The sequence below is a fragment of the Lissotriton helveticus genome, chromosome 3_2 (assembly GCF_964261635.1).
Source record: "Lissotriton helveticus chromosome 3_2, aLisHel1.1, whole genome shotgun sequence".
NCBI classification, from domain to species: Eukaryota; Metazoa; Chordata; class Amphibia; order Caudata; family Salamandridae; genus Lissotriton; species Lissotriton helveticus.
In genome coordinates, this window is record NC_136062.1 from 130,737,709 (window position 1) to 130,754,325 (window position 16,617).

Consider the following 16,617-nt stretch of genomic DNA (forward strand, 5'->3'; position numbering starts at 1 on the left):
CCAGCCCCACGGACAGTTTGGACCAGCACACATCGCTTTTTGGTGATTACGGCAAATGATTGTCACTGCTAGTGACAGTTCTACACTTAGTTGCATTTTCACCCCTGGACAAGCTTAAGTCTTGAACATAGCCACAGGGTTGTGGGCTTCTATTCATAATGAAGAGGCGGTAACCATCAAAATGCGTAACACGCCAGATATGGGAACACATGGAGAGGTATACTGCTTATAAGCCGAGTTAGACCTGGCACCTTGGCGTGAGTCTCCCTTCCACATTTTGCTGCATTTGACTTGACGTCTGGGTACTGGCATTTCCAGTTCTGGGTTATGCCATTTGGGATGAAGAATGTCCCTGCCACCTTCCAGAGGTTGGTCAACCAGGTGTTGGTTCGGCTGGATGAGTTCAGTGCCGCCTACCTGGATGACATTGCAGTGTTCAGTGTCACATGGGAAGAACACCTGCGCCACCTCTGGGAAGTGTTGATGGCACTGCGCAAGGCAGGCCTCACGATCAAGGCAAGCAAGTGTCAGATCGGACAGGGTTCGGTGGTGTACCTGGGACACCAAGTTGGGAGCGCCCAGGTGGCGCCCCTGCAGCCCAAGATTGAGACCATCCTGGCTATGGAACCCCCCAAAACCCAGACAGAAGTGAGAGCCTTTTTAGGACTCACGGGGTACTACAGGAGGTTTGTCAAGGGATATGGCAACATTGTTGCGCCCTTGACAGAGCTGACTTCCAAGAAGCAGCCAAAGAAAGTGATCTGGACTAACACTTGTCAGAAAGCATTTGACACCCTGAAGACTACCATATGCACGGCGCCTGTGCTCCTGGCACCCAACTTCTCCAAAGAGTTCCTTGTACAGACAGACGCTTCAGAGCATGGTGTAGGGACAGTTCTTTCACAGATGACTGAGGAGGGCTTTGACCAACCTGTAGCCTTCATCAGTAGGAGGTTACTTCCCAGGAACAATGGTGGAGTGCAATTGAGCGGGAAGCATTTGCTGTGGTCTGGGCGCTGAAGAAGCTAATGCCCTACCTGTTTGGGACTCACTTCCGGGTACAGACAGACCACAGGCCCCTTAGATGGTTGATGCAAATGATGGGTGAGAACCCAAAGCTGTTGAGGTGGTCCATTTCCCTACAGGGTATGGACTTCAGGGTGGAACATCGCCCTGACACAGATCACGCTAATGCTGACGGTCTGTCCAGATCTTTCCGCCTAAGTGATGAGAACTCCCTGGGGTAGGGTAGTTCTCCCCAAATTTCAGTTGGAGGGGACACGTGTTACACCTGGCACCTTGGCGTGAGTCTCCCTTCCACTTTTTGCTGCTGTGCCTCATATATTTTGCTGTTGTTAGATGCTCAGAGCACTGTGCCACTGCTAATCAGTGCCACAGTGCAAGTGCTCCCTGTATAAAGGGTATATGTGATTGGTTTCCATGATTGGCTTATTTGGTTTACTGTCAGACCCCAGTACAGTGCACCAGGAGTGCCAGGGCTTGTAAATCCAATGCTGCTAGTGGGCCTGCAGCACTGGTTGTGCCACCCACAGAAGCAGCCTTGTAAAAAGTGTCTAAGTTCTGCCATTGCAGAACCTGCGTGCAGTCTGGTACTGTCATGCTGACTGGGCAAGTGCACACACTTGCCAGCCCCTAAACCTTCCCTTTACTTCATGTGAGTCACCCCTATGGTAGGCCCATGGGCAGGGTGCATTGTATGCTTAAGGTAGGACAAGCCCTGGTGTGTGTGGCATGTCCTAATAGTGTATTACAGCCATTTTCGTTTTTCACTATTGTAAGGCTACCTGTTCTCATAGGCCAGAATGGGCTGCTGGAATTATTACCCTCGAGTCTGCTATGCCTGAACTAAGAATAATAAAATACATATTTTAGCAAAGTTTATTTTAATGTTCTGTGCTTGCAAATACCACTTTTAGAAAGTTGGTGTTTGCTTGCCTAACCATTTCAGCCCGCCTCTGCTCTTATGTGTATCTGCTGTCTGGTTTCTGGGAGTGACAGGGCTGGGGAATTCCAGGAGACAGGCTGGGCAGCCAGGTGGTGAATAGAAAGATTACACCAGGATGGGTGGGAGGAGTGCCCCTTGACTCTGAATAGGGATGTGCTCGGCTACCACAATGCTGGCTCCACCTCCTGCAGAGCGTCTGATGTCTCTGCCCTGCTCCCTGAAAGAAGAAGCCTGCAGCATGCCAACAAATTGCTCAGAAACTGGACTGAACTAGGCACAGGCCCCCCTGGCCTGAAAGAACAAAGGATTTACAGTGTAAAGACGGGAGCCCTGCTCCTAAGAAATCAGATCCTGTATGAAGCAAGAAGAACCTCTGCCCGACGACAAGGACCTGGAAAAGCTACAAGGAGGAATACTGTTTCTGACCTGGGAGACTGGCCTGTGGTGTGTGCCTTGCTGCGAGAGGAGAGGAAAAGATTGAAGGAACTTTTATCTACCTGTGCCTCTTTAAACAATCTCCAAGGGCTTGTGTGTGAGCGTGCCCCTTGAACGGAGTCCCAGGAATATTGGACTCCTCCTGCCTGCCCAGCCTGCTGGATATTGCCAAGGTCTGCCTGCCGTGGAAGTCGCGATCTTTGTGCAATCCGTACTCTTGCCCTCTCTGAAGTGCGTGCCTGGCCGCCCCCACCCCACGTGGCTCCGCTCCTCAACTCGAGCCGTAGCTCGCACCGTTCCCCAAGGGCCGCCCGCACCTCGCTTCCTCCCCCCTCCCTCTTTGAGCCGCACTGTTTGACCCGCACTCCTGCCGCGGCTCGGGACTTGGAGTGCACCGCACGACTGAAGTACAACCTGTACGCTCGCAGCGTACCGGCCGCCGTGCACCGCGCTCGTCAGGTCCCCGGCAGCACTGCATCACAAGCGCTCCGCCCGTATGCCTGGTACTGGCCACCTGGTGCCGCGCTGCGCACCTCACCCCGCATCCCCGCTGGAAGGCACAACAAGGATTAACGCACCGCACCGTGAACGGCTGGAGGCCCCGACCGTCCGCATCGCGCCCCAGAGGCCCGCTCCTACGCCTCGCACCACGACGCCTATATGAGCCTGACTCACTTCGGGAATCCGCCGATACGTCCAGGGCCCGCCTTTACCTGCACATGCATCCCGCGTGTCAAAAGCTACGATCCTCAAGGTACTGTAACCGACTCGCACCCCCTGTAATGTACGCCTCAGACCAGAGAGTCCGCAACGTTGTTGTATTGCCTTTTAAGACTCTGTCCCAACGCAGCACGAGTCGCACAGGGTGCACGAAGCGCATCGAACCCAAGAATTAAGCATTTTTTAAAGAACTCTTGAATTCTAAAAAGTATTGTGGCCTGATTTAAAATGTTATATGGGTCTTGTGGTAAGTCATTTCTGATATATAAAAAAATACCTATTTTTGATAAAAACTAGACTGGTGTCCATTTGCGGTGTGTCATTGAATTACTGTATGTGGTCATAAATGCTTAACCCATAACGCTCTGAAGTTTAGCCTTGTCTGCTCGCGCCACACTTCCTAGAGGGTGAGCAGGGTTTTTTTTTTAAGAGTAAGTCCCTTGCCCTGACTAGAGGAGAGGGTCCCTGCATGTCACAAGTACTCACCTGTGCCAACCAGAGACCCCCAATTCTAACAAGCTGGAAATGATATTGTGCGATAATATAATGCATGGCTAAACACTTATAAGGTCCCAAAGGCGAGACCGATTTGCATTGCAAATGCTTGTTCTCTTAATGTGTGCTGCACTTACTCTGACTTAGGAGAGTACATACAACTCAGAAATATCTTTGCACCACAAAAAGGCAACATTTTGACATTTTCAAAAAATGAGGCCAAGCTCTCTGCAAAGCCAAACTAGGCCTCCAAAAGGAAAACAATATTGTTAAACATGCTGTCTATGCTAATTCAGATTTTTATGCATTTTTTCAACAGCGTGACACGTAGTACAGTGTATGTCTCCAGAACAAATATCCTTTTTGGGAACACAGGAACAGAAATCATGTCTACTATCTTGATATTCTAATTCAGAAACAGGAACATACAGACATTAAACATAAAGGGCCTGATTCTAATCATGGTTTGTACTCCATCATGGTGATATAGTAAAATATTTTATTTCCTGGACAGTGTAACTGCCCTCTGCATTTGTAGATGTCTGCCGGCCGGTGGAGTATGTCGGTAATGGAGCAGTAGTAGGCTCAGTCGCTGAAACACTTAAGGTCTGCCCACATTTAAATCAGACAGGTGCAATGAGGGTTTGGTGCAGAGGGTAGTAGATCACACTCTCCACCAAACTCTTAATCAGGCCCCAAGTATCCAATAAATGAGTGAAAGCAGTTCTAGAAGTGGTGTATTTACATTTTGGAAGGGGCAAGGCAACATATCCAGAGTGCAAAGTATATAGGAAAATACAGAAAGATACAAAGATGATGGTGGTTTAGGGCCAAAAGGCTGGCGATGACAGCTCAAATGTTTGAAAGGAAATAACTTGTCAATAGATAATAGTGACAATAGGAGAACTATATTCTAAAGGAGAAGCACCTCAAATTCAAGGTGAAAAATATATAAAGGGGTAAATGGAAACACTATATAAGAATATGTTTAGAATAGAACAGAGGGGTAAGAGCAGAAGAGAGATAGAGGTGAAATAGGAGGGAGGAAATAGTTTTAGTCCCAATCGAAACACAGAAGATGTAACATAGCACGAGAGGTAGGTTGTGGCCATTACACAGTCGAGTGGATAATATCAGGTAGAGGGAAACAGCAAGAAATGTCTATAAATGAGGTGTGATATCAACTTCATGGCCATGGAGGGCTGAATAAAATAGACATTGCATTATTAAATAAGAAGTAGTAACAAAACATAAAAAGTGTGGATTGGGAAGCCATGCATAAACCTATTCAACTATCTCACAGTACACACACTCCACAGCGTATCTGTGCATTCAGGAGCAGGTGTCTCATCCAAGCATTATGGAGAGGGAAATTTCCCAAATGGTACCAAAGATAGGGATTTGGCCACGCAGAGACTATTCACAAACGGCATTGTGTGGTTCTATGATATTACTCCTAAAGTGCTAGAAAATGCTACTTACAAACCTATGAGTGTAAAACTCCACCTCTCATCATTTCTATGGGAGATTCTCACACATGTCAGTTTATTACTTAACAGTAAATGTGGGAGGAGCAAGAGGGAGTGGCTGGAAAAAGGGACATACTTACTGCTAAATGTGACAGATTTATGAAAAGAAAGAGGGAATTTAGTGAAGGTTAAAGAGGATTTTCAGGAGCGGTGTGTATCCTCCCACAAAAAACATAACCCCATTGCGATTCATAAGCTGTACTTCCAAAGTGACTGCAGTCAAAAGGGAAAAAACAAAAAGTAATACCTCTGGGACCATAGATTCTCAAATTACTCAATACCATGGGTCTAACTATTTTCCCACAACAGTTTCAATAAATGAAAAATACAACTTTCAATTTTTTGACATTTAAGGTAGGCATACAACACCGCATTTACTTTTCTTAGCAGCAATAAACAGCACAAAAGGATCGTTTCTCTTCGAATATTCTTTTTTTCTTTTTTTACTTTTTCAAAGATGAGTTGCCCTTCAGTTTAACAAAACCACAGTTTGATTCTTTTTATACTCTGTTTATACATACATCTTCATGCATACATTTTCATATAATTGTTTGCTGTAAATCATGAACAATATTCAAAACCAACGCAGTTTGCACGTCTTTTTTTTATGTATACAACATTTTTCAAATATATCATTTTTTGTCGTAATCCTACTCCTTTTGTGGAAATTTAGTTCGTGTACTGAACATTATCTACGCCATCTTGCAGACTCACGTATGAGAATACACGACAGCCATTTTAGGTACCATGGTCTCCCTGTTCACGATCGCCCGTCAGCACATTTCCCTGACCATGCAAGCCTTCCCCGCGCACCCTGGCTGCCCCCGCGCTCACATGCACAAGCCATGAAACCCCCCCATGACTCTGTCTCAGGAAATCACACCCCGCGCCTGACCAACACCTCCTTCCCGTCCATGAATACCCCTCTGTGGATAAACCCTTCCACCACGCTCGATTGTCCACACCAGTCCTTTCCGTCCATGAATACCCCTCCTTTGATGTCCCCTTCCTCTGAGCCTGAACGTCAGCACTGACTGCTGGTCATCCTTTAGCCCGAAGATACAGTTTATTGCCCATTACCGTACGCCCTCGCCTCTCCTGAAAGAGGCCACTATTGATCATGACATCCCTGCCCCCGGAGATTCGATCAGGCGCACACATTCCAAAGAGATCGGCAGAACACTCAGCTGCGTGATAGCCCCTCCCAATCATATGAGGGGAAAGGGTCTCTACTGTTGTCATGTGTTGGAAGGGGTTGGAACTGGGGGGTGTCAGAGATATCGTTCTGATGTCATTCTCATGCTCTACAATGTCCCTGTTGTAATAAAGGACGTTCACATGTCTTAAACCAGTGTATAAAAGACCAGGTCTCAGAGAGGTAGAGAGAGCACCTCGAGACGATACCTCGTTGTCCGATCTGATGTGTTCTACTCCGTCGGAATAAAACTTGTTTCCTGTCTTCCAGTCTCCAGCGCCTGCCTCTTTATTTAGTAACTTCATATGGTATTAGAGGCGTTCCACGCCGGGCAAATTTAACTTAGGAAACAACTTCTGAAATCGCCTGACCATTGTAAATTGATCTTTATCAATTGGCGTCCCAAACGCGGGGCCCATCAGCGACACGTGGATCCAGTGGGAGAGGTCCCGACGACAGAGTGAACGACTGCAACGATCGGAAGAGCTCCTGTCCGATAGACCCTCGTCTGACAGCCGATCATCTGAACTTCACTGATTCCGAGCAGACCTCTCCCGAGTGATCTACGGTCCTGACTGGGAACCACCAGGAGTGCCGCGATAGCAACAGAGAATAGAGGACGATCGGGCGCTGGAAGCGGAAGACGAGAAACTGTCCATGCGGTCCGGGTAAGGTCGTGACACACGACAAATTGCGAAATTGATTGATTGATTGTTTGAAAATACTAGTATTACTTATTGACCGTTTCTGAGAAATTCTCTATTTGCAAACAAACACAGAATCGCCATACTCTGTTTAGTCTTTGCAGATAGTGAAGGGTAGGCAACGCAAAACTTTAACACGTCGTGCCTATTCTTTTTTTCTCCCCATTGATTGATTGATTGAATCGAGCATTGAATTGTTCGAAGTTGGTTCTCTTAAGGATCTTCTCTGTCTACAAACGGGGAAGAATAGGAATATTCTCTCTCCCTTTGCCGATAGTGAAGGGTAGGTAACGCAAAACTTTAACACGTCGTACCTATTCCACTCCTTCATTGATTGATTGTTTGCCCAAACATTGACTGTTTTGGGAATTGGTTCTTTCTGGAGGTATTCCCTGTTTGCAAATAGCGTAGAATAGAATATTCTGTCCAGTCTTTGCAAATAGTGAAAAGATAGGTAGTGCAGGCTTTTGCCCCCCATTGTAATCCGTCATGCCTATCTTCTCCCCATTGGCTCATAGTTGGGTCAACCCGGACCGCTTATTAGAGATGAACCATCCAGCTCCACTGGAGGGCACCCCTAATAAGGACATGTTTACTAAACAAGGACTAGTCGCTATAGCTTATAGTAAGTTATGGCATAAATATACAAAAAGGGATCCTAAAAACCAGTGGCCACTGATAGGTTCTTTTGATGAAAATAAAATAAAAACACTAGAAGCAGCTGTAAAAATAAATAAGGTAACGCCCACTATGCTTGTTAGTATTGGCATGTGGCGCAAAGAAGCAGACCATCGCAAAAAAAAGGAAGAAGCAAAAACAGTGAAAGAATTACGCAAAGCAGCCCATCTGGCTGCAAAAGAACTAGATGAAGAAATAAGAAGAAGGGAGGAAGTTAAACAAAGTTAAACAAACGCAAGAACCAGGACTGACAGGTCAATGCCCTGTCAGGACCACCTCTGCGCTCTACCCGGAGATTCCCTCCAAACAGCGGGCAAATGACGAGTTACTGCTCGGTCCTCCAAATATCTACATGCCTCCTCCATATGCTCCCTGCCAACCTCTAGCACAACACTCACCAGCTCAAAGTGCAGGCATGGGTGACCACAGCGCTAGTGCCCCGGCTCTTACGGCCTTCGCACCAGCCGCGTTGGTAACAACTGCAGATGAGCATGAGACCAACAGGCATCTAACAGGTTGAGCAAAGATGAGCGGGATGGAATCGACCAAATAGCAAAAACCCTGGTAGAACGAAAAGAGAGCGAAGAATATACGATGAATATGCACAACTCGCATGCCGGTAGTCACAGACGGCATTTTATTTTACGGTTCAGCTACCACACCCTGAACGCGTATGAGGATAGGTACCAGACTAAGGGTCCTGCTAAAGTGACGGCTCTATATAGAAGGGTCGATGTCGGAGATGGGGCTGAAAGCGATGTGACGGACCTCTTCATGCAAACGCTTGAGGTCTTCCGCCACCTCGTGGAACAGAAACCAGAAGTCAAGATCACAGTCCCTGAGACGATTGGGCCCTCATTAGAAGCAGCCAACACCATGAAGCCTATCAGAGAAGCCGCCCCCTATTGGGTTCCCCCAAGAGGTCAGGGAACGAACGATGATATCAACCATGTAGATGCCAAAGGGAGGGTTGTGTACAACTGGGTTTACCTACCATGGGATCGGCAAGATATTTTAACTTTTAGACAAACCCTTCCCGATTTAAGAAAGAACCCTACAGCATTTTATACTGAATTAGGCACAGCCTTGGGCTCAACCATAATGACTCTAGCGGACATGGATTTGTTTTTCGGGTTGTGTCTGCCGGCTGATGTGTGGCAGCAAATCCGGAGAGCCGACCACACAGATCTGTTCGGACACACCTGGACAAAACTCGATGAACTAGATAGGCAGCGAGAGCCCGGAAAGAAACCTGTAAAAGACATATTGGAACTCCCCGACAAAATAGTGCAGAAGCTAAAAACGTTGATCCCAGAAAAGAAGGTAGACTGGTCGATAGTCACAGCCTGCCGCCAGAAACCTCAAGAGGACGTATCAGAATACTTCTCACGATTTGAAACAGTGTTCTCCGACTACAGTGGCCAAGACATGACCACCGCAACCGGACAACACCTATTCGTGCAGAACTACGTAAAGGGGCTATCGCAAGAGGTCTCCCAAAAGTTACAGACTAGCGAAAGTAGTTGGGGAGCCTCTAAACCTACAGCTATCCTTCAGATGGCTCAGTATTACGAACACCAAAAGAACGAGAACGAAAGGGCAACTGAGAAAAAGAAAAAGGACCTAAAGGAACGAGTAATGATTGCACAACTACAGGGAGTGACCACAGGGAGGGAACGGTATAGGGGAAATTACCAGTCAAATACCCCTAGGAATTCGACCCCTAGAGACCGCAACCCCACCCCTGGCGCTCCACGAACCGACCTTGATGAGAACCAATGTGCATTTTGTAAAGAATTTGGACATTGGAAGTCTCAATGCCTAGCCCTTCGGGAACTGATTAAAAATAAGGAGACAAGGGACATGGCAAATGGCCCCAAAACTGGAGGGCAGGGACGAGGACAGACCCACGACACCACCAATGACCGATTTGGTAAATCAAACACATTTGACCGCCCCCGACAGAATCAGTACCAGCAGTCCGATGGCAACAATGCTCACGACTCTGCATAGGACTGCCAGGGGCAAGGGAGGGATCCAGTCGAGCTCTGTGTTGACCAGCAAGGTCCTTATGTCACTGCTAAGGTCCTGGGTACAAAGTCTCCATTTTTGGTAGACATTGGAGCGACACGTAGTGTGTTATCAAAACGACTGATTCCAAGGGCGCCCTTGTCTGGCTCGCACATTACCTCGATAGGTTTCGATGGGACGCCCTCCACTAATCCCCTGTCGGTACCTATCTCCTTTGACCTAGGAAACAATCCCACTGACATGACGTTTCTGCTCTCCTCCAACTCCCCTGACGCTATTATGGGTATTGATTTACTGAAACATTTCCGAGCTACTATTAGGTGTTCCCCGGAAGGAGTCTGAGTCATCCTGTACGACAACCCGAACTTGACCGGACCCTACCCCGCACGACATATGTGCACTTTAACAGATGCTGACCTATCCTTGCTCGATTCACTACCCCTGCACCTATGGGCCAGAAACGACTCGGATGTGGGACGAATGATGATCGATCCTGTACACATAACTGTTCGACCAGATGCAATACTCCCGAAACTCCCACAGTACCGGATATCGCCCGAAGGCGAGAAGGCGTTGGTAGCAATTATTCAGTCCTTGGTAGATGCAGGAGTGGTAGAGGACGTGGTTAGTAATGTCTGCAATAGTCCAATCCTACCCATTGTTAAGAAGCAAGGTGAGGGGGATGAGAAAGCGTACCGCTTCATCATCGACCTGCGAGAAGTCAACAAAGTGGTGGTGCCACAGTACCCCGTAGTCTCAGACATCGCCACCATTCTGACTCTCATCCCGTCCACTGCCACCACCTTCACCGTTATAGATCTTAAAAATGCATTTTTCTCTATCCCCATCCATCCAGACAGCCGTTATCTCTTCGGTTTCACTTTAAAAAACCGTTCATACCGATTTTGTAGAGCTCCCCAGGGCTACACTGAAAGTCCCAGCATTTACAGCCAGGCCCTAAAAAGGCAGCTGGACGCCGTCCAGCTACCAGATGGAGTGGTGTTGATCCAATATGTCGATGATATCCTTTTGGCGGCCGACACCACTCCACTTGCAATCACAGCCACTATCCAACTCTTGCACTTTCTCGCGGAGAATGGCCACAAAGTCTCCAAAAAGAAACTGCAGTTCTGTCAGTCCCAAGTAACATACCTGGGTCATCTCCTGTCCAAAGAAGGGAGAAAACTTACACCCGACCGAATCCAAACCATCCTAGACACCCCTATTCCAAAAACACAGAAGCAAGTCCGTTCATTAGTAGGCCTTACTTCTTTCTGCCGACAATGGCTACCAAATTTCAGTCTCATTATAAAACCCCTACTTTCCCTGTTGACCAAAGATGTTCCGTTCCCACTCCCGTGGACCCCTGAATGCCAAGCATCCTTTAAGGAGTTGCGGGATGCCCTTTGCTCGGCACCCGTTCTAGGAACACCAGATTACTCCAAGCCCTTCTCCCTCTACACTCACGAAAGGGAGGGATGCGCATTGTCTGTTCTGACTCAGCCCATCGGCGCCAAACAGCGCCCTTGTGCCTACTTTTCTGCCACTCTTGATCCAGTCGCCAGAGCTCTACCAGCCTGCCTTCGAGCAGTAGCCGCTGCTGCTGTCTCTATCCGACAGAGTGAGAGAATTGTACTTTCGAACTCCCTCACAGTATTAGTACCCCATGCAGTTGACACGCTTTTGAACCAGACAAAGACTCAACACCTGACTAGTGCACGACTGACAGGATACGAATTGACTTTGCTTGCGCCCCACATCACCCTGAAGAGATGCACGACATTGAATCCTGCTACACTGTTACCCTTGCCTGAAAATGACCCCGATGTGCCCCCTATACACGACTGTGTGACCCTCACGGACGAACAGACTAGTAGTAGAGTTGACCTCCGAGACATTGCTTTCACAGACCCTGACGGAGAACTATGGGTAGATGGCTCTTGCATCAAACTCCCAGACGGCACCACTTCTGCTGCCTATGCGGTAACGACTGCTCGAACAGTAGTTGAAACAGCTTGCATCACACAACGATCCGCACAGGCAGCAGAACTAATTACCCTCACACGAGCATGTATCATAGCAGCAGGAACCACGGCAAACATTTACACGGACAGCCAGTACGCCTTCGGGGTAGTTCATCATTTTGGGATCCTGTGGAGGGAAAGGGGATTCCTGACGTCCCATGGTACACCCATCCTTCACGGAGATTTAGTCTCCGCCCTGATTGAAGCAGTCCTTCTCCCCACACGATTAGCAGTGATCAAATGTCAGGCACACAAGAAGGTGACAGATTTAGTTGGACAGGGAAACGCACTAGCCGACATCACTGCCCGAACCACAGCTGAGAATAGGGCCACGACACGCATGTATGTGACCAGGTCACAAGCAGAAAAATGGACCAACGCTAGGGAAACGATCAGGGATATCCAATCGGCCAACACACCACACGAACTGACTGAGTGGGCACGGGTGGGTCTAAGGGATGACGAAGGCTGCTGGCGGACAAAGGACACAAACAAATGGTTACTGCCTGATGCATACTTGATCCCCATACTGACAATGGCACATTCCCCTGCACACATAGGTTCTGCCCCCATGATCGAACTCATTTCCAAAGTCTGGCACAACGGCAAGATCCCCGACTCAGCCAAACGCCTAGTCCAACAGTGCCTTATCTGCTTACAACACAACCCCGGGAAAGGAACTGTAGTACCCCGGGGAGGGTTTGGGATCCCCGACCACCCCTTTGAGGTCCTCCAGATAGATTACATCCAATTAGAGAGGTGCCAAGGCTTGAAGTACGTATTAGTCATTGTATGTGCCTTCAGCAAATGGGTGGAAGCCTATCCGACCCGTGATAACACTGCCATGACTACTGCCAAAGTACTACTGAAGGAGTTTTTTCCCCGCTACGGCCTTTGTCGAATTTTATGGAGCGACAATGGCCCCCACTTCATAGCTGAAGTTATCCAACTCATCCTGAAGGGGTTGGGGGTCAAACAAAGGTTCCATGCGGTCTTCCACCCCCAATCCGCTGGCCTGGTTGAACGACACAACGCTACACTAAAACTGAAACTGTCAAAAATAGTGGCCACCACAGGACTTAAGTGGCCAGATGCCCTTCCACTGGCATTGCTATCGATGCGCTCCACCCCCACTAAGCATCACTTGACCCCCTACGAGGTTGTGTTTGGACGGCCTATGAACCTCTGGACTGCCCCCAAACCAACCTCCATTCATGACGTCCCCGACGTCCTGCTGTCAGATTATTTATACAAGTTAACTAAGACATTGTCTGTCATTCATCAACAGGTGCAGCAGGCCATCCCCGATACTTCCAGGGGTCCCGGTCACGATATCCAACCGGGTGACTATATCTTGATCCGGAACTTTCAACGAGCGAAGAGTCTGGAACCCCGGTGGACGGGCCCCTGGCAAGTACTGATCACCACTCGGACGGCTCTTCGAGTGGAGGGGAAAAAGAATTGGCTGCATGCGCACCACTGCAAGAAGATTTCCTCGACCCTGGCCACGACAGACAACGTCAGCACCCAGGAAGAGCTCCTGAACAAAGACCGACCGTCTGAACTGCTATCCTGATACCGAGGCACTTGAACTTGCAAAACACTCTGATCCCACTGTGCCATCTCGAGAAGGGTATTTCCTGCGTCGAAAGGAGGGAGCTTCGGCTAAGTAGGCCACTGACTAAGTTAAAAATCTCAGAACGGTGACCCAAAGCAACCAAGGGTTACCTGGAGAGAAGCTAAACTAAGTCTGTGGTTCTGCCCACTACAGAGCACCTTGAAGATGAAGATGATGGAAGCGCCAGATAAGAAGATGATGGAAGCGCCAGATAAGAAGACGTCGAAAGCAACAGGAAATACCCACTATAGGAATCCAAAAACTGACAATTTGCACAAATCAAAGACAATTGCTTTCTTCATTATCTCCCTGTTCTGCCTCCTCCTCATGACTTCCTTCTGGATCCTGGAGGAAAGCACGCCCGCTCACCAGATGTTGCCAACAACTGTCCAGCCAACAACCGTGAAAGAGCACCACCTGATCACCCTTTCACCTCAGCTTCGAGAAAGGCGTAGGGAATTCTGGAACAATTCCTTTGTACAACTGTTGCACCAGCACAACCTTGCTGCAAATGCCACAAACTGCTGGATCTGTGGGTTGCTCCCACATGCTACCGGACACTCCATCCCCTTTATTCCTTCACCTTTCTCAGTTCACGGCTCTTGCCTCGCCTGGTTGATCCTCATGCAAGAAAGCCACAAGGACAATGCTGCTTCTGGTCAGACAGTGTCGCACTTCTACTATGGGTTCTGGCCGAACAACACAGAAAAGCCCTTTTGTCCCGCAATTTCAGGTTCAACCTTCCTTACGAACATCCCTGCCAACGAAAGGGTCGAAATGCAGGTGCTCCACAATCCAGCCAGATCCACCTTCTCCCACCTGCGGAAACAAACGGCTGCCACCCTGACTGCAGCCCTGTCTGTCATCAATGTCACAGGGCTCGTATGCCTCGAAGGACAAGGAACGCAGCTGGTGGGTCACAGCTCTTGCCCCATCACCAAAACATTGGCCTCAGCTAACACCCCCTCCTTTGTTGCTTCCCCGAATATGTACTTTGTTTGTGGCACCAAATCTTACACGTGGCTCCCAAAAGGCTGGAAGGGTACGTGCTACATCGCCTTCATTCTTCCTCCCACGTATGTGGCTCCAGCCAACCACCACCGGCAAAAGCGCGCTGGAGATGTTGAACAAGCCGACTCCACCGGAGCACAGTTCCTAGATGCAGCAAAGGGACTTGTTCCTCTGTGGGGACCAATGGCAAATAGCCGCGCTATCCGACACCTGACTCAGGCATTAGAAACAACCATTAACATCACCGCTGGCGTCCTCGCCAACAACACGGCTGAGCTTCAGGCAGTCCGCCTGGTGGCTCTTCAAAACCGTCTTGTTCTAGATGTGGTTCTGGCCGACCGTGGAGGTGCATGCCGCATCATCGGTTCCAGCTGTTGCACCTACGTGCCAGATAACTCACCTTCAGTCTACAAAGCAATCTAACACCTCCACAGACTGTCCTCGGAGGTTCACCAGGAACAGGAAGGATGGTCGCTTGGAGGCTGGTTCTGGGACACTTTAAAGAACTGGGGATGGAGAGTGTTAACGTTTTTATTGATACCAATCATGATACTATGTGGGTGTTGTTTAGGTATTCAATGTTTACCATCTTTATGTGCACTCGTTTCCAACTGTATGTGCCCGAAGACTTTGAACTTTAAACCAGAGCACATGAGTCCCCTATACGAAATAGAAGTGCGTGGTCTCATGGGGATTGATCCGAACTGACAAGCTGGTGAGACATGTTAAAGGGAGGACTGTGGAAATTTAGTTCGTGTACTGAACATTATCTACGCCATCTTGCAGACTCACGTATGAGAATACACGACAGCCATTTTAGGTACCATGGTCTCCCTGTTCACGATCGCCCGTCAGCACATTTCCCTGACCATGCAAGCCTTCCCCGCGCACCCTGGCTGCCCCCGCGCTCACATGCACAAGCCATGAAACCCCCCCATGACTCTGTCTCAGGGAATCACACCCCGCGCCTGACCAACACCTCCTTCCCGTCCATGAATACCCCTCTGTGGATAAACCCTTCCACCACGCTCGATTGTCCACACCAGTCCTTTCCGTCCATGAATACCCCTCCTTTGATGTCCCCTTCCTCTGAGCCTGAACCTCAGCACTGACTGCTGGTCATCCTTTAGCCCGAAGATACAGTTTATTGCCCATTACCGTACGCCCTCGCCTCTCCTGAAAGAGGCCACTATTGATCATGACATCCCTGCCCCCGGAGATTCGATCAGGCGCACACATTCCAAAGAGATCGGCAGAACACTCAGCTGCGTGATAGCCCCTCCCAATCATATGAGGGGAAAGGGTCTCTACTGTTGTCATGTGTTGGAAGGGGTTGGAACTGGGGGGTGTCGGAGATATCGTTCTGATGTCATTCTCATGCTCTACAATGTCCCTGTTGTAATAAAGGACGTTCACATGTCTTAAACCAGTGTATAAAAGACCAGGTCTCAGAGAGGTAGAGAGAGCACCTCGAGACGATACCTCGTTGTCCGATCTGATGTGTTCTACTCCGTCGGAATAAAACTTGTTTCCTGTCTTCCAGTCTCCAGCTCCTGCCTCTTTATTTAGTAACTTCATATGGTATTAGAGGCGTTCCACGCCGGGCAAATTTAACTTAGGAAACAACTTCTGAAATCGCCTGACCATTGTAAATTGATCTTTATCACTTTTTTCTATCTCTACCAGGATACTGCGGACTGGTATTCCTTGGTAATCTTTCACTAAGTGGTCCTTAAAAAGACTAGTCTCAGAGTGTCATTCGACTAGTGTTCAAAGTTTAGACCATCCGGTTTTTGCTAAACTTGTTGGGTCCTTTCTATTATCCCAGTTACGTGCTGATACTCTGAGTCCTGTGAAAATAGGAAGTGAATTGTGTGGGTGCCGACGCATATCGACCTTCGTGCTGGGGACCAGAAGGATTTCTAAGAAGGTCTTCCTCAGAGCTGGGACTGTGAGTGTAGGATTATTGTGATCTAAAATTCATAAAGGAATAGAGAAATTAAGTGTAAGTGCTTAAATTATAAAACATTTATTTTTAAACTTGACCTCATCAGGGATTCTAGTTAATGTACATGGGATGTCTGGGTTTGTGTTCCTCCATCCGTTCACTGCAGATACTGGAGTCTTACATCTTCTTGAATTTTGAGTCCTTTTTCTAAGGAGTTAAATACCCTTTGTTAGCCAACTTCACACTCAAGGAATTGCCTGACC